This window comes from Schistocerca piceifrons, chromosome 4, assembly GCF_021461385.2.
Source record: "Schistocerca piceifrons isolate TAMUIC-IGC-003096 chromosome 4, iqSchPice1.1, whole genome shotgun sequence".
Classification (NCBI taxonomy): domain Eukaryota; kingdom Metazoa; phylum Arthropoda; class Insecta; order Orthoptera; family Acrididae; genus Schistocerca; species Schistocerca piceifrons.
The window spans coordinates 656,593,702-656,618,622 of record NC_060141.1 but is presented as its reverse complement, the minus strand read 5'-3'; the positions used below and the strand labels follow the sequence as shown (position 1 = coordinate 656,618,622).

The 24,921-nt window shown below is 42.6% G+C and overlaps 1 protein-coding gene across 1 annotated transcript in view; it reads right to left on the bottom strand.

Moving 5' to 3' along the window:
• LOC124796095 (sodium-coupled monocarboxylate transporter 1-like) overlaps nt 1–19,643 on the bottom strand; it is a 128,686-nt gene extending 109,043 nt beyond the window's left edge. Inside the window, exon 1 of the mRNA XM_047260181.1 lies at nt 19,568–19,643. The gene's annotated coding sequence lies outside the window, so the exon portion shown is untranslated. The remainder of the gene's footprint in view (nt 1–19,567) is intronic.
• Between the last annotated feature and the right edge of the window lie 5,278 nt (nt 19,644–24,921).

The following is a 24,921-nucleotide window of genomic DNA, read 5'->3' as shown; positions in this document are numbered from 1 at the left end:
CCACCTTATTCGCCAGATATCGCTCCGTGCGCCTTTTTTCTATTTCCAAGAGTCAAAACGGCGGTCAAGGTACACTATTTTGAAACAACACAAAATGTCCAAAAAGCTGTGACGAGGGTCTTGGAGGATACTACAGAAGATGAGTTCCAGAAATGTTACCATCAATGGGAGAAGTGCTGGAAAAAGTGTGTGCAATCAGAAGAGATTTACTTTGAAGAGACAAAACTAAACATGACTAAAATGGTAAGCAATTTTTTTTTAACATCAGTCTCATTGCTTTATTATCGCATCTCGCATATCCTGAACTATATGTCATAAAATGATATAATTTTGCTGGTACATTCAGTGCTATATGTGACTACTGTACGCAAAATGTGTCGCGAATACAGTTAATAAATAAATGACAAATTAAAACGTCATGCTTCGTGAGGTAATTTTACTACATGCACGGCGAAAATGTAGAAGACATCAACTTTTTTTTTACTTCCATCATTTTGTGGGAGTTGTCAGCGAGATAAAGCTTTTTAAAGGTTTGAAGTTATGTGGAAAGTTTGTTCCAAGTCAGTAAATGCGCTCATTCTCTATTCACTGGAGGACTAAAGTATGGCTATTCGCGCGTCGTCGGCTACACAGCGTTTTCACGCCCAACCATTGGATAGGTATGTTGTTCTTACCCTCGCAGCGACGATTTCCAGAGAGTAAGTAGTATGTGTGCCAAGTTTGGTGGAAATCAGACGACTGGTTTAAGAGGAGATGTGGAAGATAGGTGCATACGTACATTGATTTTGATAATATGCCTGGATTGTTTAGCGTATCATACTGGCTGCAAATAGCGCAAGGAGCAAACAAAACGGCGTAGCTGTAAGACACTAGATTAGCGTTTACAAGGATGATTCCAGGCATTCGGATTTTTTCCGTGGCGAAGACGAATATCAAGATGGTTCTTTGAAAATAACGGTACCAGTACCCCCTCGCTGCTCTACGCTGTCCGAGCTTGTACTCCCATGATCACGTCGTTGATGGATTGTTAAAATAAAATCTTACTCCCTTTTTATCACGTAAAAGACGTAGAGTTTGTGTGATTGTGCAGACCTAGTATGACTTCCCGTCAAAGCAACGAGAGGTGCCAAATTAAAAAATTCAAGACTACAAAATGCTCTTCCAAATTAAGAGCACTGGTGTTCCTAGAGAAAAGACAAAAAATTAGCAAATTTTTTACTATCCAAGGCGCACTGATATATCTTTTATATACGACAAACATCTAGGTATTAAAATTCAGACTCAGAAGGCACAGTATTAGAAACATCTCCCCAAGGCACATTACAAAAGTGGCCTGATATCCTGGGATCATATTAATAGTTAAGATGATTTTGTTACAGTGAATATTGCAAGACACATGGTAATTACTTTCATAAATCGCTTACCAGATACACCAGAGAAAGCCACAGAATTCTCTTCTGTTTTATGAGATCTGGTCACTCTGAGAAGCTATACACGAAAGCATGTAATTTGTCCCATGTGATTTTACGTGGAGTAGCTTTAATTTCATTTTATTGAAGCGAAACGCTTTCTTTGATGTAACTAGGCTTGTTTGGCGGCCTTTAGTCTCCTAGAAAATGGAATACAAGTTTGCTGCTGTCCTCCCCGTAAAACCTTTTACGTGCCCATTTCCTTCCAGCTGCTATGAAGCTCCGAAGAGATCCATTCTGGCAGTAACTGTGCCCGTCAGAGCAACTGGGTAGTCAGTAGAAAATACATATTTACGGGCAACTGAGTATTCCTTTTATACGAAGTGGTGATACGGGGCTGCCTCTCGTTGTGTTGGAAAGGCGAGTCACGCGTCAGGTGCCGGACAAGTGTAGCAACGCAAGACGGTAAATTACTCATATCAGGTATGTGATGTTTCATTCACGCATACATACAAGTCCCGTGTTTTTGAATTTAAATGTGAAATAAAATATTGCAGTTTCGGCCTGAAAAGATTCATTGTGAAACACATGTTACTGCCACGTGTATCATGAACCCGGATCATAGCCATAAACTGCAACCACACCAGAAGGCATGAAATGCAAATAAAGACGAGTAATTTATGACATCCGTTAAAAGCGCGAATAATAAACGATCCAAATCAACTACTGTGCTCTTTCAAAGGTATGACTAATATTTAGACTGATGAAATTACACAGTGCAACACTATTAGGGGATCACTTTCTCAGTACACAGTAACTGTCTAACAATGCAACGAGTATGTGTCAAATTTGGCTTGAAGGTGCCTAAAACCTTTCTCTGCAATGCTAGAAAATCCTGGTGCCCAGCGACCTCACCCTCCGGCATGACGATGTTTGAGACGGCTTGAAACAGGTCTACTGGGAGTTTGCTATTTGCGATTCTTGAATTTGTATATACGCAAGGCGACAATTTTGAACCTCTTATTGTTCGCGCGAAGTCTTTGTTCATAGTAGCCGTGTCGCCGGAAGATGTGCTTGTTTCTGTCGCCGCTACTTGGGAGCAAGGAGTCCAGGAGTTCTATCGTCAGAGGATAGCGAGACAGACGCCGAGCAGAGAACTCGTGGCACTGTAGACGTAAAGTTAAGTGCACCTGTGTTTAAGTAAAATGATTTGTGTTTGGATATTGTGAAACAGAGGGGAAAGATTTGATTAGTGATTTAGAGTGAAAAAGAGTATGAAGAAGAATGAAGGTAGTATATTTTTTATTTAGGGACACTGTCGTCGCGCGTAGTTTGTAACCATTCTTGAATGAGACACCCACATCAGGGAACTTCACATTTTTCATTAAAGAATGTGTAGTTATCACTGAAATATATATCATATTTATCAATTACCTTTTAACATTTGTGAGAGTAAGAGCTTGATATTAGTACCGCCCTTTGTCAGTCTTGATGAGTGTTGTAACATAAATTTCATACAGTCAATAGCGTATCAGATAGTTATAAAAAAGTTCGTTATTACTTTAACGAGCTATTTAGGCAGCTACTTACTGACACCCTTTCGATGCCAGCTGCCTGCCTGCAGGCGTCTGGGGCTACATTTCATGTTCTCTCTGTAATGCCGCATTTTAAAATTTTCAAAAAATGTGGACAGGTACCACCGAGGGTGTTGCCAAAATGAGGGGTCTTGGAGGGACTCTTTGCCGTTTTATCCGAACATCTGTCACTTTTGCACCCATCTGTGATCGCACTACGGGAGAGCATGAAGCAGGAGGGTTTGAAAAAGCAAAAGACTGTTTGCTGCTCCAGATCATGTTCAGATATCCTCGAATGATTTTGAAAGGTGCTTCGTGGATCCACAATGTACATGACAGCAAAATTTGCTGTCACGTTGCACTACAAAGAGGTGCGATCACATTCAATGGGAGTGTAGTCAAACTATTTCCTTAGAGAGGGGTTGGAAAGTAAGGGCTGGCAGCAGCATCATAGGTTGTTGAGGACGTCGTTCTGTTGCACATCGTTCTGAAAAATGTCGTTTGCGACAAGGACAAGAGTGGTTTTATCGACACCATTTACGTCACTCCCTGAGGCCTTTTGGTGCCGATTCTGAACGAGGTGTGTCATAAATCTTTTCCCCGGCCAGTGATAAAAAACTGCGTAATTCCTACGCTGTGTGTAGCCATTTTCATCTCTATGGCAGAGGCTTCAAAAGGAGAGTTGAAATGTGGTTCAAAAATGGCTCTAAGCACTATGGGACTTAACATCTATGGTCATCAGTCCCCTAGAACTTAGAACTACCTAAACCTAACTAACCTAAGGACAACACACAACACCCAGCCATCACGAGGCAGAGAAAATCCCTGACCCCGCCGGGGATCGAACCCGGGAACCCGGGCGCGGGAAGCGAGAACGCTACCGCACGACCACGAGATGCGGGCAGTTGAAATGTGGGTAAGGGGGGTGGGGGTGTGGTTACTTTCCTACCGTGTGAATTGTCCGCGAACTCGTTAGGCAGTATTGTGGTGAAATTTGGTACCAATGTGACATCATTAACCTATCTTACACGTCACATGAACTTCTCTCTGTTTTTTTCCCGCATGTTTCGACAGTTAGCTTCAAAATTTCCTTTAGAAAATCTTTTTGTTTGATTTTGAATTTTTGAACTCGCACTGGGTTGGTTGGTTGGTTGTAACTTCGCTGGTGTTAGGCTATGGATGACTTCACCCAAGAGCATTGTCCACTTCGTCGATCGAAGTGATTTGTATTGAAAGGAGTGTCTCACTCAGTGATGGGTATAAAATAGTTTCCTTGTTGCCTGGATCATAGCACTAAGGTCTCGGCAAATGTAGTTAGAAATTAGCAGCTGACACACAGAGAGCAACAAATACCAATTACTTTGCGAGGTACGACGTTTTCGTATATTTGCTACGAAAATATCAACGCACAGGGACCATTTCATGAACGGCATTATTAGGCAGATTATTAAAGCAGAAAGACCACTTTGTTTAATTAAAAAGATTAATAGTTAAGTTCATTATTTAATCAGTTTTCACATTATTTATAAAGATTGTAAAACAGGGCCAAATTCATGTTGCATCTCGCAGACATAATATTTGGCTTCTCTCGCAGATGGATATGCACAACCATTCTTGGCCAAACAACAGCAAAGTTACAACCAACCAATCAAGCCAGTACGAGTTCAAGAAATCAAACGAAAAGAATTTCTAAAGGAAATTATGAAGCTACGTGTCGACACATGCAATAAAAAAAGGAAAAAACAGAGAGAAGTTCATGTGACATGTAAGATAGGTAAATGATGTCACATTGGTACCAAATTTCACCACTATACTGCCTAACTCCACTGTGGACAAGTCGAACGATGGAAAAGTAACCCCCCCCCCCCGCCCCCTTACCCACATTTTAACCCTTCTTTCGAAGCCCCTGCGATAGAGATGAAAATGGCGACGTTCTGCGTTGAAATTATGCTGTTTTTTATCAATGGCCGGGGAAAATATTTCAGACACTCCCTCGTTTAGAAACGGCACTAAAACGCCTCGGGGTGGCATAAAGGGTGTCGGTAAAACCACTTCTGTCCTTGTGCGGTTGATTTCCACTCATTAGGCTGTCGAAAAATACAGTTTGCAGTGCGATGGGCAACAGAATGACGCGCACAACAACCTTTGATGCTTCTGCCCCCCACTTAGTTTCCAACCCTCTCTAAGAAAACTGTGTGCCTACATTCCCACTGAATGTTATCAGACCCCTTTGGAGTGCAACGTGACAGTATATTTTGCTCTTGTGTACAGAGTGGATCCATTAACGGCAGTTCAGAATAATTCGACGAAATCTGGACATGATCTGTAGCAGCAAGCAGTGCTTACACTTATTCAAACCCTCCTTTTTCATACTCTCCTATGGTGTGATCACAGAGGGGTGCAACTCTTACAGATGTCCGAATAAAACGCAAAACGGTCCCTATAGGACCCCTCAGTTTGGCAACACCTTCGGTGGCACCTGCCCACCTTTACTGAAAATTTTTAAAATGTGCCATTACAGAGAAAACTTGAAAAGTATGGTAGACGCCTGCAGGCAGGCAACCTGCATCGAAGGAGTGTCAGTGAGCTACTGCCTCAAGGCTCCTAGGGTACTTGGCAGGGTTTCTCTGTGAAGGAACGTTTTTAAAATTCTCAATAATTACGAGCATGTTCCACCGATGGTATTGCTGCAGTGGAGTTTCTTAGAAGGACCCTATGACGTTTTCTTCATGCATGTGTCATTGTCGCACCCTTTTGCGAACATGCCACAGGAGTGCGGGAAGCAGGAAGGTTGAAGAATCATAAACTCCCTCTGCTGCGTCAGATCTCATTCAAATTTCGTCGAATAATTTTGAATAGGATCTAATGTTACACACCGCATAAAATATCAAAATTTGCGGTCGCCCTGCACTCCAAAGTGGTGCGTTCACTTTCAATTGGGATGCAACCCCACAATGTCTTTAGAGAAGAGTTAAAAAGTCCTAGTGTGTCAGCAGCATCAAAGGTTGTCATTTTCGACCGCTAAATGAATAGAATGAACGCCACAAGGAAAGGGATGACTTCATCGACGCCCTTTGTGCTACCCCCCTGGCGCCTTTTCTTTTCAATTCTGAGTGGCAGCGTGTCTGAAATCTCTTCCTCGGCCACCCATTAGAAATTCGCGTCATTTCAAAGCTGGTTTTGACCTTTATTGCACAGGCTTCAAAAGGATGATCGAAATGTGGGTAGGAGGGGTTATGGTAACCTTCCCATTGTGTGGGACGTCCATTGTGGCACTGGGAAGTATATTGGTGAAATATGGTGTTAATGTGACATTATTTAACTTATCTTACATGTCACATGAACTTTTGAGCTTTGACCTTTTTTCGCATGTGTCGATAGTTAGCTGCTTAAGGTTGTAAGGGGGGGGGGGGGGGGGGATGTTGCAGGACACCATTACAGAGACAGGTTGTAGGCAAATTTGAACCGAATTTCAAACATATACCTCGTAATGGTACCTCACAATGGTACATCGTAATGGTAGACAATTGCAGGATTTCCAAAGAGTGAACCTTTAATTGTGTTGCGCAATGTGGTATCAACGGAATATGGGAAAAACTGGAACGCAGAATATAAAATAGTGGTACGTGATTAAGCGTGTAAAACTTGGCTGTTGCGTAGATGATGTTACTGAAAGTAATATTTCCAAAGTAAAACTATTTCGTCTCTTCAAGCGAAGTTGCCATTTGCTCGTAGGTACCACGAGAATATTAACTGTAGTGAAACCCGAGTGTGTACTGGCCACGCAAACGTATTCATTTCCAGAACCCGGATAATAGTGGACAGTGATGTAAACTGGGCATCCGGTGGACGCGAGTAAGTGGATCCTCCCAGTTGTCCTGAGGTGCCATTTCTGGTAAATGACATTTGAGCACGGCGAAACACAAGCCGGCCGGAGTGGCCGAGCGTTTCTAGGCGCTACAGTCTGGAATCGCACGACCGCTACGGTCGCAGGTTCGAATCCTGCCTCGGGCTTGAATGTGTGTGATGTCCTTAGGTTAGTTAGGTTTAAGTAGTTCTAGGGGACTGATGACCACAGCAGCTAAGTCTCATAGTGCTGAGAGCCATTTGTACGCTGAAACACGACTCCATCGCACCCCAAAGATAATTGCTACGTAAACTGTCAGGCGGAGGTGCCTTGTTATCATATCATTTAAATCGAGTTGTTTTGATCCACTCGCCAATAGAAGAACAACTGTGTTTTTCTCTTTATGAACTGGAAGGTCTCCGACTTTATTACACGAATATTTCGTGAGATACGCATGGGATAAAGTGATACCTGTCTCTTCCGGAAACGTGAGCTCTCGGTCTTTTGTATTTTGACAACATGTCCGTGAAGCACGAAGTTTTGTTGTAGCATCTGTGGTAGGATGATTTCGCTCTGTGACAATCTCGCACTTATTGAGCGTGTTCAACGTAAACAGACATATGCACAAGATTTTCTATATCCTTTCCTACTTTCATTTTTAAGACATCAATGTTTCTCAGTAAAGATGAAAATTAAAATGATGTCTGTCTTCATCTTAGGCCAAAAAAAAAAATGAAGACAAGTAGACGAAAAGGCCATTAACATTTCGCCTGTGTGACAGTGATCGAAAATAAAGCGAAGGAAGTATAGTGAAAGAAACTCGGAAACGTCCGCTCTAACAGAAAAGTGAAATTTGCTCTGTCTCACTTGAAAGAGATGACTTTGTCCTTTTAAATACTTTCTTTAGATTTATACTGTAAGTAGGAATTTACCACTGAAGCGTGCAGTAGGGGTGGTTAGAACCCACACCGGTGTTTTAATTTCGGATAAACAGGTACTTTTCTTTATTTGTTTGGTTTTATTTATAACACTTTTTTTATTTTTTTAAGTTCCACCTACAACTGAGCGCCCAGCACTCTCCTACTCCAACAAAGCAGTACAGTATCTTAGGTTCTGTGGTCAAGCACAGTCAGCGATTCACACTATCGAGCCTATCAGAGACATTCATTGTTTATAGTACACTAGCTTCATTTTAATTTATTAATATTATTATCTTATTCTGGTGCCCCATAAAGTGTGCCACGGTATACTCCCTTCAACGTGAGGAGTGAGGTGGTGCACCAACAAGCTGAAACCACGTTTCCTAACGGAAATTCAATGGCACAGACTCCGAGAATGGGTGCAATACGTTGTTTAGGAAGATCAAGTATGCAGGACCAGTTATCTTGAGTGGCCCAATCACATAATCGTTCAGAATACTTGCCAACACATCAGTACCAAACAGGTGCTGAAATCCCTGAACATGCATGGCACGAGGGTTTTTGGCTGCCCAGACCTGGTTGTTTCGCGAATTCAGAACACTGTCCCTAGTGAACAGAACTCGTCGTGGAAACGCGTGTGCGGCGATGTAGCGGTGCAGGAACCGAGTGCAACTGGCAACGCGTTTTGGAAAATCGGCAGGACCCATAGCCTGCTAGAGATGTAATTGTTACTCACGCAGAACCTCCCAGACGATACTGTGACTAATACCCATTGCACACGTAATTGTTCGAGTACTCGTTGACGGGTTATCTTCAACGCGATGCAGTACATTGTCTCCAAATTATGGCGTGCGGCCTTTCCTTCGAGCACCACAGCCCTGCCTCGTCAAGGTGAAGGTAACTGTTTCTCTGAGCTGCTGCGTAGCTTGAACACACAGTCAGTGCGATGGCATGCTACGCTGCTACTAACAGCTATTCCGTGGCTAGGCGCAAATTGAGACAAGTATAGCACGTGTGACGTGACACGACACTACAGCGCGACACGCACGTGCCCCACGAGTCGCGCGGATCCAGCGCATATTGCGACGCGTACACCATACTTAGCACACGCCGACTGGTGAAGCTCGGCGCTGACAGAACCGAAGCGCGCGCAACCTGTTATCTTCCTCAAACGATTTTACAGAAACTATTCACTGAAAATATTTGATTTTTGCCGTACTTGTAGCGTTATATGTCAGCTTCGTGGCGAAGTGCCCATGATCATTCTTATTGTGATGTACACATTTTAGTAAGACACTATGCAATACTCAAAAAGTTTGCAACGAAAATTAGAGGTCGCTATGATTTTGCGTTTGGTGCGTATTGCACCATATGTTGCTGCGTATGAAATTTAGCTAACATGTTGAATTTTTGTTTAGACTTGGGAGGAGGTCTCTATCTGCCTCCGTTCTCGAGAAAATGGATCCTATGTAGCGCGCTCACTTCCGATCTCACGCCCGCGGGGATGAAACACTCGCAACATCTTTCATATCTCCTAAACCACTCGAGACATCGAAATGAAAGTATGGTGAATGATAGCACACAAGGAGGAGAGTGTTATGCCAGTTCTTAAACGCACGGAACTTTCTTATCTATATATCAGTACTTTTACTTCCCTTTTTATTTATTTTACTCCAGCGACTGTAATTTTTAAGAGTTATCGACAGCTAGCGAAACAAGAGCTTACTAGTATGAAAATAAACATGACATTTCTACTTTTATGTTACTGAAAACAGACAGTATGAGGTTTTCCGTAACCTATTGAGCTCGGAGATTGCCAATTACTTGTTCAATGAGGCACTCCGTTTCGGAATTCTGTCTCAATAGCTGCTGTGAGATGAGTTTGGCAAATTACACTGTAACAAAGAAAGTACAATTAAACCACTCACCAAGAGAAATGTGGCCGTTACTCACAAACGGTCATGCTTCTTAGAATGAGAAAAGGTTAACAACTCACACAAAAATAGATTGTCAGCTCTGTTGGAATTTTGGTGGAATACCCGTGATCCATCGTATTTTTAACACTGAGCGACTGGAATGAAAACATACGAAAGTATTTTATTCCTCTTCATCTCAGAGTAGCACTTGCAACCTACGTCCTCAATTATTTGCTTGACGTATTCCAATCTCTGTCTTCCTCTACAGTTTTTGCCTTCTACAGCTCCCTCTAGTACCATGGAAGTCATTCCCTCATGTCTTAGCAGATGTCCTATCATCCTGTCCCTTCTTCTTGTCAGTGTTTTCCACATATTCCTTTCCTCTCCGATTCTGCGTAGAACCTCCTCATTCCTTACCTTATCAGTCCACCTAATTTTCAACATTCGTCTATAGCACCACATCTCAAATGCTTCGATTCTCTTCTGTTCCGGTTTTCCCACATCCATGTTTCACTACCATACAATGATGTACTCCAGACGTACATCATCAGAAATTTCTTCCTCAAATTAAGGCCGGTATTTGATATTAGTAGACTTCTCTTGGCCAGAAATGCCTTTTTTGCCATAGCGAGTCTGCTTTTGATGTCCTCCTTGCTCCGTCCGTCATTCGTTATTTTACTGCATAGGTAGCAGAATTCCTTAACTTGATCTTAGCAGTATTAAAATAATGACAAGCGGAATGATAGGTCCTTTCGTAATAATACCGACCATTTTCTTCATTTGTGTAGCCTGTTGTATAATTAATTTATTTATGCTGATAATGTGCATGCAAGAATTGAAATGATTTTTCTCATCACGGCGAACCAATTAAAACATTGTTATTTGTGACTGCTTTTCGACTGTTTCTCGCTTGCAGTGGAAATTTTATGTTCACATGCATGTAGTACAGTGTGTCATATTATATTATTACATCCATATCAAGTAATCACAGTGAGACTTCTACACTTCAGATCTTGGACGCTTTTTTCCAGGAGCACCAAGGGATCGCACCTGTGGAGATTATCCTTTTCTAAATTTTTGTAACAGATCTTACAGATTCGCCAGCTTACTAGGCAGCGAAGAGATAACCTTGTTTTACTTTCCTGCCTTGCTTCTTAATCACAAGATTTTATAATATTCCTTGCTTCCTTATTCACTACGCTCTGTCCCTTCTTGCGATCTGAAAACATCGTAGAAGCATATGAGGCAATTCCAGCAGCCAATGGCTCATCAGTTACTGAAATATGCATTTTTCTTGACAGAAGAAAAACAAAACAAAACAAAACTATACAGATACAAAAAACAGGAAAGTATAATGTACTAACGAAGAAAGCTGGAGCGTTTAAATGGGGAAAAACGAAACACTACCCGAAGGCAATAACATTTAGCACACAGTAAGGCAAAATTTATCTTATGGGCAATATTACCACTGCTCATATGCGGCGTTCCGATGTGAGCATATGGCCGGGCTACTTTTCCGCTCCCCGCCTCAAATTTCCCACGGTGCTAGCGAGGCACGCGCGACGCGCGGCGCGAGAAACTGTGCCACAACCACAACGCCGCGCGACCTGGCGCAGGCGCGTGTCGCGTCCCAGTGATAAGTTACAAAAATGCGCGCTGCGCTGCGTCGCGCCACACACGCTATAAGCGTCTCAATTTGCGCCTAGGCTTAGCTTGAGCTTCACCGTGGACAAGGAGCATGTATGCGTATTCCGAAAATGTGTGCCGAACCATGTTTACTGCATCGGAGACGAACATGCGCTGAATAGTCTCGCAGCAAGGCAAATGTCGAGTGACATCAGGTGATCACTTAACGTAGCACACGTCATCCTGTCTGCCCTACTGCACACCAGGATAAGTAACTCTGAAGGCGCGTCCACACTACTCGTGCTCATCATACTGGTCTGTCAGGAGGCTTGTCAAACTGGTCTGACTTGCCCTCTTGCTGCTTCTGTCTTCGTCCACTCTACTCCAGTTGTTTGCCAGGCTTCGGCTCGTGAGGATCTGCACCGTACTCGCAGTCGTGACCAGCGCCAGTTTCCTAATTTAAAAATGGACGTAATGGTTATAGCAAGTGCCAACTTCCTTGTGATGCGTCTTTTAGTTGAGGAAGAAGACAGAAGAAGACGCTACAAAGACTCAAGAAAACGCAGGTGGTGCATCCACAGTTTTCAGAAGCAGAAAATAGTGATTTAATTGATGACTTGGATGTTGAAAACATACATTTCAAGACATTTTGCCGTATGTCCGCATCAGATTTTGAATATCTGATAAATTTGGTTGGACCGAAAATACCTAAGGCTGACAGCAAACTTCTGAAAGCTATACCGGTTACTGACCTGTTGGCACTTACGCTCAGATACCTACTAATTGGCGATTCCTACACCAGCCACAGCGTTTTTATTTAAGGTCTCCAAGCAAGTGATGTCAAACATTGTTCCTGTAGTATGTGCAGCTCTTACTGACAGCTTGAAGGAGTTTGTAAAGTTAAGTTAATAAATTATACAAATTTTGTTATTAATGAACTTTTATTCATCAGTTAATAAGCAAAAGAAATAAAAACATTTAGATTTAAAGAATGAGGAACTATTAAAGATAAAGATTATTACTTTTAATTATTATAAATCAAGCAGATCCAGAAAATGTGGAGAGCCTTGTTCGGTGTTGTCAGAAGTAAAAGTAGATGTCTGTTAAAAATTGCTTTGCATTTGCTCATGGGCATTGGATGAGAAAGTAAATTTATTTGACGTACTTATAGTTTTATTGACGTGCGATAAACATGGGATATTTTTGAGGTTGCTTCAGAATGAAAAACTATTATCCGAAGTCGTCGGCTTGTGACTTTCCACTCCCGCTCTCACCACATCCGACTCTCTTACCCTCGCAATCTTTTTGCTGCAAGTAATGAGATCGATTCCCGCCGCAGCCTCCACCTATATCGATCGCGACCTCCTACTTCTTCACCTTCATTAGAATCTTTCAATCTTTGTTTGAAGTCTACCGTTATTACTGGAAGTAGTATCAGCAAAACCTGAAAATCGGTTATTTCGGAAAGGTTATTTTGATAAGTTTTAACAGCCAGATTAAAGTGGAGATTAAAAGAACCTGGTCTTCAACGGATGCAGAACACTTTCCAACTGTAAATTTGTTTACATTTGAAGTAGATGGAATACAGGAAGTATCAGATCTCCTAAGGAGCGTGTATGCTCTCTCAGGGCGTTACTCAAGTCACTCAGTTTTTCCATTGACATAAACGTCATTGTAGCTCTAAATGACATACAATTTTTCCTTATGCAATCCAGGCCTGCTCTCACATATTTATTTACTTTCACCCTGATCAGTAAACCAATGTTGTACGCGCCATTTGTTATTATTCCTTTTTCGTAGTAAAGGAAGAAATGGAAGTATAATCTTTAGGCAATTGAGAAAACTTGAAATTCGTTTCTACGTGACGAACGTCTGTATCACTTCTCAAGTTGTCAACCCATGGCTTCTCAACAATAAAAGAAGCTTTCGTACAGAATCAGGATGGCAGTTTTTCAAGTTCCAGCCTTTACTACAAATTTCGTTTCCGCGGTTGATTTTCTAAGCATTCAATATATAAGGCACTCATCATCCTTCCCTCAGTTCAGTGTTCACTTAAGAATACAGTAGGGGTACTCTCTCTTTTTTTTCTCGACGGCATACTTTTTCAACTACTGACGTGCAGATCTAGTCGCCGATTCTCTAATGGCGCATTATAAAGTTCCTCCATGTTCGGGAAGAAAGAATTTTAAATTTATTAATTGTTGAAGCGATTGAGCAGACTGCTTGCAAACGTCATGAAATTCTGATGTATTTCCTTTGGTGATATATACATAACAGGTCGTATTCCGGTTTACCTATTGGAATATAATATTCAAATCTAAGTTTTTTGGTAAGCCGAATGAATCAAATTCTTTCTGAAAACACGCTGACAAATTCCGTTATTTCGTATCAATCAAGCTAAACTAAATCTGCTAGACATCAACACCATATCTGAGCCAGGATGAGTAGTTACACGTTTACCACCGTATATGCGTGTTTTTTGTGAAGGAACAAAGAGCTATGTTGGAAACATGAAACTGTTACATACAGGATTATTTGCTATCAAATTGCCGCAAATTTGCTATCAGTTTCTCTCAAAAGTCTACAGTGATTCTGACAGCTGATTCATGGGGAGAATACTATACTCACTCCTCTTTACTGTGAACATGGCAGGCCACGCTGGTTGGGTATAATTCATACTGCTCCCCAACACTCCCACAAAACGAGGTTTGTTAGTACTGCCGAGCTGCGTTCCAGCGCCTGCAGTTTCTCAAACCTGTTCGTGATCTGTTGTAAAGGGTAACAGCAGCTTTAGGGACTTCTTGATACCCAATACCCGACGTCTCATGACGTTGTTTACCGCAGATACCATCTTTTCGGCGTACACAGAGGCTTTTGTTGCGAGAGGTTTGAGTGACGTAAGCACTCCACAGGTCTTAATAGCGCCCGAAGAGGAGCTAAGCGTGGCAGGTGTATTTTCATGCTTCAGCTACAAGAATGTGTTCAGCCTTAACGATATGCCTGAAAGATGACTAAAACAACAGTGCGATTCGGAAACATGAAGCTCTCTTGTAAATAGTAACAATTTGCTTACGCACGGCGTACGTGGTCCAGCATTGCCTCAACCTACTTTCAGACGGCGCCACACCCTAGGATAGCTGCTTTAGTATTTACCTCGTGATTTGCTTTATAATTATATTCTGTTTTTGTTTTGTACCTGTGATTGCGTTTATCTGTACTACTGAATTTTGGAGTCTTCTGGATATTCCACCTTATCCGTAACTTACCTTTACGATGGTCTAGTCTTCATCTTTACGATGGTCGTCTTGTCATATGTATTGTATCATGTTTTATATTTTTTGCATTCCATTATTTTACGTGTGACTGTCTTACTCTGTGACTGTAATTGAATTTTTGTAACTGTATATACTCGCGTGTCATCTGCCTGTTTGTTTCGCAACCTTCCCGTTTAGTTTACGCAAATATACCGAGCTGTTAGCCCACTGTAATCTTCGAATAAGTAGCAATCACAATTGACCTGCTTGGACATCAGTATATTTTACATACATTAATTGACAAGTTACTTAACATAACGATGTTGTGCACAGTTTTTTATCTTATGTTGAAAAAACGCATTTTATCCGTTAGTTTTTAAAAAGAACTAAAAGTGTATCGGATTCGGTCGTGGACCTATCTTCACAGTATCTAAGGCATAAACAGATCAGATGAATACATAAATCGTTTTCTTTTCTGACTGATAGAAAATCCAAAGCCTCACTACAAGTATAAGAAAAGAACACAACATGCTCCACAGAAGTCTATCAGAAATGTTTTGTATGTGGACCCTTCTTCACAAGATATAAAGCGAAAATAGAATAGGTGAATGTGTAAATCATTTTCTTTTCTGACTGATAAAAAATCCAAAACGTTACAGTAGATACAAGAAAAATCCACATGTACAACAAAAATCTGCCGCAGCTGTGACCGAGCGGTTCTAGGCGCTTCAGTCTGGAACCGCGCGACCGCTACGGTCACAGGTTCGAATCCTGTCTCGGGCAAGGATGTGTGTGATGTCCTTAGAGTAGTTATAATAGGTAAAATCTAAGAAGGTAAAACACTATTAAGGTCCAAATTAAATCAGCTGATAGTTAAAATGCGTTTTTTGAATTACTCAACTGTTGTTGAATGTCACCAATTCAAAACATGTCATCTAATTGCTGCAAAGTGACGAAATCGTTTTCCTATTTAAAAAAAAAAAATGTACCAAGTGACACATGGGGCATGGATCCATTAGAGTTGCAAGGGGTCAAGGTTCATGTCTTTAATTATGACCTTGACCTCTTGTAGTGGACAAATGATATCTACAGAGATAATACACTCCTGGAAATGGAAAAAAGAACACATTGACACCGGTGTGTCAGACCCACCATACTTGCTCCGGACACTGCGAGAGGGCTGTACAAGCAATGATCACACGCACGGCACAGCGGACACACCAGGAACTGCGGTGTTGGCCGTCGAATGGCGGTAGCTGCGCAGCATTTGTGCACCGCCGCCGTCAGTGTCAGCCAGTTTGCCGTGGCATACGGAGCTCCATCGCAGTCTTGCGCCTGATGTACTCTACTAGGAGCCTTGCAGGCTCAACACAAACCGTTAGCGTCATTACCTTATTACTTTTACCACGAGTATCCTTTCATTAGCAACTTTGAGCCAAGCACAAAATCAGTTACCTCTCTATTGTATATCGTAAATAGTTTAGCAGGCTGGACATGGAGGTCTTAGTCTTTGTTTCTAGCTTTAACGTACCCTAATCTCTTCTAGTTAAGGTAGTTTTTAGGATGGTAGATGTTAAAGGCATGGTGAGCAACGGCCAGCGTCTTGAGGGTCATTCCAAGACCCGGGCCGCCGCCCACAACCAGGTGACGGGCCATATTATACCTATAACTTCTCTATTTAGTTCTCTTCCTTCCTTCTTTCTAAATATTTAATTTCGTTTTGTTTATTAATATCTTTTGTATTAGTTATAAGATTTTCTAATGCTGCACAAAAAAAAAAAAAAAAAAAAAAGATAACAAATGGATCTAAACAGAGCCCGCCTCCACGTGGCGGGACACGGGCAACGGTGTGAGTGGGGACGGGAGCCGGTGTGGTGCTACTTTAAGTCACTGCGGACCCCGGACCCAGTCACAGCGGCTAAGTGGCAATATACGACCCACCATAAGAAATTAGACGGTGGGTCATAAAATATAAGCAGCTAGTGAAAAAAAAAAAAAAGTCTTTAACACTGGTAGCATGCCGCGACAGCGTGGACGTGAACCGTATGTGCAGTTGACGGACTTTGAGCGAGGGCGTATAGTGGGCATGCGGGAGGCCGGGTGGACGTACCGCCGAATTGCTCAACACGTGGGGCGTGAGGTCTCCACAGTACATCGATGTTGTCGCCAGTGGTCGGCGGAAGGTGCACGTCCCGTCGACCTGGGACCGGACCGCAGCGACGCACGGATGCACGCCAAGACCGTAGGATCCTACGCAGTGCCGTAGGGGACCGCACCGCCAGTTCCCAGCAAATTAGGGACACTGTTGCTCCTGGGGTATCGGCGAGGACCATTCGCAACCGTCTCCATGAAGCTGGGCTACGGTCCCGCACACCGTTAGGCCGTCTTCCGCTCACGCCCCAACATCGTGCAGCCCACCTCCAGTGGTGTCGCGACAGGCGTGAATGGAGGGACGAATGGAGACGTGTCGTCTTCAGCGATGAGAGTCGCTTCTGCCTTGGTGCCAGTGATGGTCGTATGCGTGTTTGGCGCCGTGCAGGTGAGCGCCACAATCAGGACTGCATACGACTGAGGCAGACAGGGCCAACACCCGGCATCAAGGTGTGGGGAGCGATCTCCTACACTGGCCGTACACCACTGGTGATCGTCGAGGGGACACTGAATAGTGCACGGTACATCCAAACCGTCATCGAACCCATCGTTCTACCATTCCTAGACCGGCAAGGGAACTTGCTGTTCCAACAGGACAATGCACGTCCGCATGTATCCCGTGCCACCCAACGTGCTCTAGAAGGTGTAAGTCAACTACCCTGGCCAGCAAGATCTCCGGATCTGTCCCCCATTGAGCATGTTTGAGACTGGATGAAGCGTCGTCTCACGCGGTCTGCACGTCCATCACGAACGCTGGTCCAACTGAGGCGCCAGGTGGAAATGGCATGGCAAGCCGTTCCACAGGACTACATCCAGCATCTCTATGATCGTCTCCATGGGAGAATAGCACCTGCATTGCTGCGAAAGGTGGATATACACTGTACTAGTGCCGACATTGCGCATGCTCTGTTGCCTGTGTCTATGTGCCTGTGGTTCTGTCAGTGTGATCATGTGATGTATCTGACCCCAGGAATGTGTCAATAAAGTTTCCCCTTCCTGGGACAATGAATTCACGGTGTTCTTATTTCAATTTCCAGGAGTGTAATATCGTGTGACTGGGGCCTCCCGTCGGGTAGACCGTTCGCCTGGTGCAAGTCTTTCGGTTTGACGCCGCCACTTCGGCGACTTGCGTGTCGATGGGGATAAAATGATGATGATGATAAGGACAAGACAACACCCAGTCCCTGAGCAGAGAAAATCTCCGACCCAGCCGGGAATGGAACCCAGGCCATTAAGATTGATATTCTGTCACGCTGAGCACTTTTTTTTGCGTTTGGTCTGGGTGGACGTCACAAGACATCCGTTCAAGCTGATCGTTGATTCCTTGACTCAGTTTTTTTTTTATTACAGAGGACGAGCAGCCCTCTGACCGAACACTCTGAGCTACCGTACCGGCAAGATGAAGGGGAGACAACAGCACCCGGTGTTGCCAGGTGGTCACCCATCCAAGTACTAAACGGGCCCGATATTGCTTAACTTCGGTGATCGGAGGCCATTCTTACGAACCTTGATGTCTGAGCAGTATTTCAGCTACATAGATGGAGAATGTAATTACTTTATGCGTCACGGGAGGACGCTCTACGTTATCATGTTTACAATGGGGATCAATATCCAGGATCTACAGTAAGGAGAACAATACATTTCCGGCTTCAGTGCTGGAATTAAGCTACGTCAGTTGCCTATGAGGCAATATGATTGAACACTGTGAACAGAAACGACATGACAGTATGCGGTACCTCTAACAGACAACATCGGCTTTGCTAATGAGAGGATGGTCCACGGTTTAGGTAGGTGTTTTTACGCCATTTTACGCGATGACATAAAATGTCGCTTCCCAGCTCGTATTAAAATACCAGGTTAGTGGATCCATGAGGTGATTTAAGGTAACCAGATTACGCAGCTACAGCATTTTTAACTGACTTACGTGCTCTATTCTTTTCTGTTGCATTTTTCTGTATTTTTTGTTTTTGAGAAAATTTATTATATTACGCAACATTATTTACAAGAAAGTCTTCAAAGTAACTGAATCAGCGCCAACGACTGTTCTGTGGTACGCTAGTAACCGAAACAAAAAGTCTAAAAATAAACACCTGAAAGCCACTGTGTTACCTCACTCCATATATCAATATTATAGAATTTTCAATTATACTGAGAGACTGGGATGGGTTTCCATCGTTGCAGCAACTTCCCTTCCATCATAGCGTTCCACTGTTATTAGTTAAGATGACGAAACGTTGTGAGAAAACTTATACTGCGCCTGAATATCTACAAATTCACCTAGACGGTACACATTAAGAACATTCAACAAAAACTTTGTCAGTCCCCTAGTAGGACCACAAAGTTCTTTTCCATGTGGTTTTTTTCATCGGTTGCTGTAGGAAGGAAAAAACGAGCCTTGTTATTGGTTCTGAAACGTTTGTCGGATAATAGAGATGCTTGTGGAATCTACTGCGAAGCACCATGACTGTTCTCAATTTTCAATAAACCATAATGGGGTCGAATAATACACCTGGGAACGCAACAAATCGCTCTGAGCACTATGGCTCTGAGCTTTATGGGACTTAACTGCTGAGGTCATCAGTCCCCTAGAACTTAGAACTACTTAAACCTAACAAACCTAAGGACATCAACACATCCATGCCCGAGGCAGGATTCGAACCTGCGATCCTAGCAGTCGCGCGGTTCCAGACTGTAGCGCCTAGAATCGCTCGGTCACACTGGCCGGCGGGGACGCAACACTCCAGCTTCTTCCCAAATGTACTATGTTATTATAGCTGCAGGAAAATTCATCACTTTGTCGAATTAATATCATTATCAGGTTTCCTTGACACAGGGACAGAGCAGAGCAGATGGACGATGACATCGCTTACCGAAAGACAGTGGCGTTGAGTGCGGTGTATTCCGAGAGGCAGTCAGTAGGTTGTTGATTCTCGGCGGTGTCACCTGTACTGCTAGGAGCTGAATGGCCACCGAGAAGTTTAGTTGGCGGTGTTGCAGCTTCTTGCTAGTATGACAAGGACACGGCGATTAAATTTGTTTGCAGGAGGAGGACTACCCACGTCTGGCACGATAAGGAGACCGGTGTTAGCTACACATCACGTGAGGTTTGTACGTATCTTTAGGAAAATAGTTACCGGATGATCACGAGTCCCCGTTTGTGGAGTGACAACTGACGCACTCATACTCCACTCAGCGGCGGAGGGTGTTGCACCAGCTGCGCTACACGGATAAGAAATGAGGAGTTTGGCCCAGTCTAACGGCAGAGTGTTCATTTTTGCGTAAGCACTGGTTACATGTGTCCATTTTGACGCTTATAAGCTATTCGTCCTTATTTATAAAGTATTATTCGTTTCTTCCGACACGACCAATCTTTGTTTCTCTTAATTTCTGCATTTTCTACCTTTTCGCTAGTAATATTTCAACTTTTAGTGGTGTGTCCGGCATTGTGTAAAAGCCAATATCCGGTTGGCAATCCTAATCAATCATATTCCTCAGACTACGTGCGGCATGGTGTACCACTTTTAGCCGGGTGAGAGTGGCCTCGGAGAAAACGATTTCATAATTTAGTATTTGATATCTGTATGTCAGCATCTGCTAACAGAGCTGCGCGCAAAACTTACACTAAAATCTTACAAAATAGTGCCCGGCCAATTCAGATACTTGAACATTTCCTTTGGTATGATAGTCCAATAGAGCTTCTTTTTTAGAAATATTTTACTAGCTGTACCTGACTACTCCCACACTCTACATTATAGTAAGCATTAATCTTTTCATTATTCAAACAGCCGGAAACGGTAGCTGCATGAGCATTTTGGAGGAAGTAGAAATTTACACTCGTGTGTCAAAACATCCAAATAACGTCCTACAGGGACAAACAGAACTTGGAAATAAAATAACATGTTGACAATACCAACAAATTTCTTATGGGTTGATTATAATTAGGTGCTGTTTGAAAAGGAGCCACGCTCGAAACGGAAATAAACATCTCTGGTGGGGTACCACTAAAATGTGATTTTTTAGCATGGATTCATTTATCGGGGTGAATGAGCAGCAAGTACAATACACAACGGTCTTCTGGAAATCAGCTGCTGTCTGTAATCTGCTCACAACATACCACCTCCCACTTACGCTGTTATAGACTGTGGTCATGTCGTCCTAAGTCAACGGTAATACGTCTATTCCGAAGAAAATAAACGGAAATAATGAGGGAAATTGTACAACCAATTGTTAACAAGACACTGCATAAATACCGTATGTGTTCAAATATATATAAACATAAAAATTAATTTTTAGTGGTTAACAGACTTCGTTCTTAACTGAAAATTGTAGGCTATATGTAAAAAATAGTAATACTGTCGCCAGGGATAAAGGGGACAATTTATTCCAAAAAACCAATTGCATCTGATTGACTTCATGCTTACGTACTAATCACGACTACACTTATGGGCGACAATGGAGATACTGTCGTAGACAGGGCTGCCAAAGCAGAGTTACTAAACGCAGCCTTCCGAAGTTTCTTCGCCAAAGAAGACGAAACGAATATTCCAGGATTCGAATCAAGGACAGCTGCCAACATGCGTAACATAGAAGTAGATAGCTTCGGAGTAGTGAAGCAACGTAAATCGCTTAATAATAGCAAGTCTTCTGGTCCAGACTGTATACCTGTCACTTTCCTTTCAGAGTATGGAGCTGCAATAGCTCCCTACTTAACAATCATATAAAACCGTTGTTCGACGAAAGATCCGTACCCAAAGACTGGAAAGTTGCACACGTCACATCAATTTTCAAGAACGATAGAAGGGGCAATCCACTAAATGACAGGCCCATATCATTAATGTCAATATGCGGAAGGATTTTGGAACTTATATTGTGTTCGAACATTATGAATTACCACGACGAAAACGCTCTATTGACACACAGTCGCCGCGTGGAGTGGCCGCATGGTTTGAGGCGCCATGTACCGGATTGCGCGGCCCCTCCCGCTGGAGGTTCGAGTCCCCCTCGGGCGTGAGTATGGCTCTGAGCACAATGGGACTTAACTGCTGTGGTCATCAGTCCCCTAGAACTTAGAACTACTTAAACCTAACCAACCTAAGGACATCACACCCATCCATGCCCAAGGCAGGATTCGAACCTGCGACCGTAGCGGTCGCGGGGTTCCAGACTGTAGGGCCCAGAACCGCTCGGCCACACCGGCCGGCGGCGTGGGTATGTGTGTTATTCTTAGCATAAGTTAGTTTAAGTAGTGTGTAAATTTAGGGACCGATGACATTTTTTTGACACACAGTCAACATGAATTTAGAAAACATTGTTCTTGTTAAACATAACTAGCACTTTTCTCGCACGAAGTGCTGAGTGCTATTGATAAGGGATTTCAAATGGATTCCGTGTTTCTAGATTTTCGGAAGACTTTTGACTCTGTACTACACAAGCGGCTAGTAGTGAAATTACATGTTTATGGAATATCGCCTTAGCAGCCACGGCTGCAAAATACTAACACGAATTCTTTACAGACGAATGGAAAAACTGGTAGAAGCCGACAGCGGGGAAGATCAGTTTGGACTTAACTAAGATTATGGAAAGGCAAACCTACGTTTGTAGCAGTTGTAGACTTAGAGAAAGCTTTTGACAATGTTGACTGGAATACTCTCTTTCAAATTCTGAAGGTGGCAGGGGTAAAATACAGGGAGCGAAAGGCTATTTGCAATTTTTGCAGAAACCAGATGGCAGTTATAAGAGTCGAGGGACATGAAAGGGAAGCAGTGGTTGGGAAGGGAGTGAGACAGGGTTGTATCCTGTTCCCGATGTTATTCAATCTGTATATTGAGCAAGCAGTAAAGCAAACAAAAGAAAAATTTGGAAGAGGAATTAAAATCCATGGAGAAGAAATAAAAACTTTGAGGTTCGCCGATGACATTGTAATTCTGTCAGAGACAGCAAAGGACCTGGAAGAGCAGCTGAACGGAATGGACATGGTCTTGAAACGAGGATGTAAGATGAACATCAACAAAAGCAAAACGAGGATATTGGAATGTAGTCGAATTAAGTCGGGTGATGCTGAGGGAATTAGATAAGGAAATGAGACACTTAAAGTAGTAAAGGAGTTTTGCTATTTGGGGAGCAAAATAACTGATGATGGTCGAAGTAGAGAGGATATAAAATGTAGACTGGCAATGGCAAGGAAAAAATTTCTGAAGAAGAGAAATTTACTAACATAGAGAATAGATTTAAGTGTCAGGAAGTCGTTTCTGAAAGTATCTGTGTGGATTGTAGCCATGTATGGAAGTGAAACATGGACGATAAATAGTTTAGACAAGAAGAGAATAGAAGCTTCCGAAATGTGGTGCTACAGAAGAATGCTGAAGATTAGATGGATAGATCACATAACTAATGAGGAGGTATTGAACAGAATTGGAGAGCAGAGAAATTTGTGGCACAACTTGACTAGAAGACGGGATCGGTTGGTGGGGAATATTCTGAGGCATCAAGGGATCACCAATTTAGTATTGGAGGGCAGCGTGGAGGGTAAAAATCGCATAGGAAGACCACGAGATGAATTACACTAAACAGATTCAGAACGATGTAGGCTGCAGTAGGTACTGGGAGATGAAGAAGCTTGCACAGGATAGAGTAGCAGGGACAGCTGCATCAAACCAGTCTCTGGACTTAAGACCACAATAACAACATGTGACTGGATTCGTGATTTCTTGTCAGACAGGTCACAGTTCGTAGTAATTGACGTAAAGACATCGAGCAAAGCAAAAGTGGTTTCTGGTGTTCCCCAAGGTTGTGTTATATGCCCTTTGCTTTTCCTTATCTACATAAACCATTTGGGAGACAATCTGAGCAACTGTCTTAGGTTCTTTGCAGATGACTCTGTCGTTTATTGGCTAGTAAAGCCATCAGAGGATCAAGACAAATTGTAAAACGATATGGAAAAGATATCTGTATGGTGTGAAAATTGGCTGTTGATCCCAAGTAACGAAAAGTGCGAGGTGATCCATATTAGTGCTAAAAGGAATCCGTTAACTTCGGTTACGCGATAAATTAATCAAATCTAAAGGACGTAAATTCAATCGAGCATCTAGGAATTACAATTGTGAACAACTTAAATTGGAACACATAGAAAAAGTTTGGGGGAAGACTAACCAAAGACTGCGTTTTATTGGGAGGACACTAAGAAAATGTAACAGATCTCCTAAAGAGACTGCCTACACTACTCTTGGTCGTCCTTTTTAGAATACTGTTGCACGGTGTGGAGTCCTTACCAGATAGGATTGACAGAGTACATAGAAAAAGTTCAAAGAAGGGCAGCACGTTTCGTATTGTCGTGAAATCGGGGAGAGAGTGTCACTGAAATGATAAAGGATTTGGGATGGACATCATTAAAACAAAGGCGTTTTTCGTTGCGGAGGAATCTTCTCACGAAATTCTAATTACCAGCTTTCTCCTCCGAATACGAAAATATTTTGTTGGCGCCACCCTACATAGGGAGAATCGATCACCATGATAAAATAAGGGAAAAAGGAGCTCGCACGGGAAGACATAGATGTTCTTTCCTTCCGGGCGTTATACGAGACTGGAATAACAGAGAATTGTGAAGGTCGTTCGATGTACCCTATGCCAGGTACTTTAATGTGATTTGCCGAGTATCCATGCAGATGTAGATGTAGATGGTCATTAGTCATGCTGGCGCTAATTTGTTGAGGCACTTGATCACAAAATTAGTTAACCACGTCCAAGAAGATACTCAAAACTATAGAATTACTTAAAAACTTACAGAAAAAAAACCGAATGAATTATTCTATTACGCACCCGCTGTAGCAATTACAAAGCGTAACCTCATGGTAAACTTTACTGTTACTGATTTTGATTAACCAAACCTTCCACATAAGTATTATTCCCTTTCAAGGCAATGGCAGCTGAACGCGAACATCATCATAACAGGAACTCAATAAATACCACGGCAACGCTGAAATACGACAGCCAAGAAATCAACATATAAATTTACCAAAACACATAAAAATAAATAATGTGGTTGAATAGAAGTTAAGATTCACTGCCTTTTGCCACGATCAGTAATATCAACTGTTACCAAATATTACCCTTAGAAGTAAATTAAGATCACCTTAATACAGAAGTTTCGTAAGGACTTTGATTAATCGTATGAAATAAACTTTTAACTTAAGAGAAAATGTTATTATACTCTCTGACCAAGGCAGTT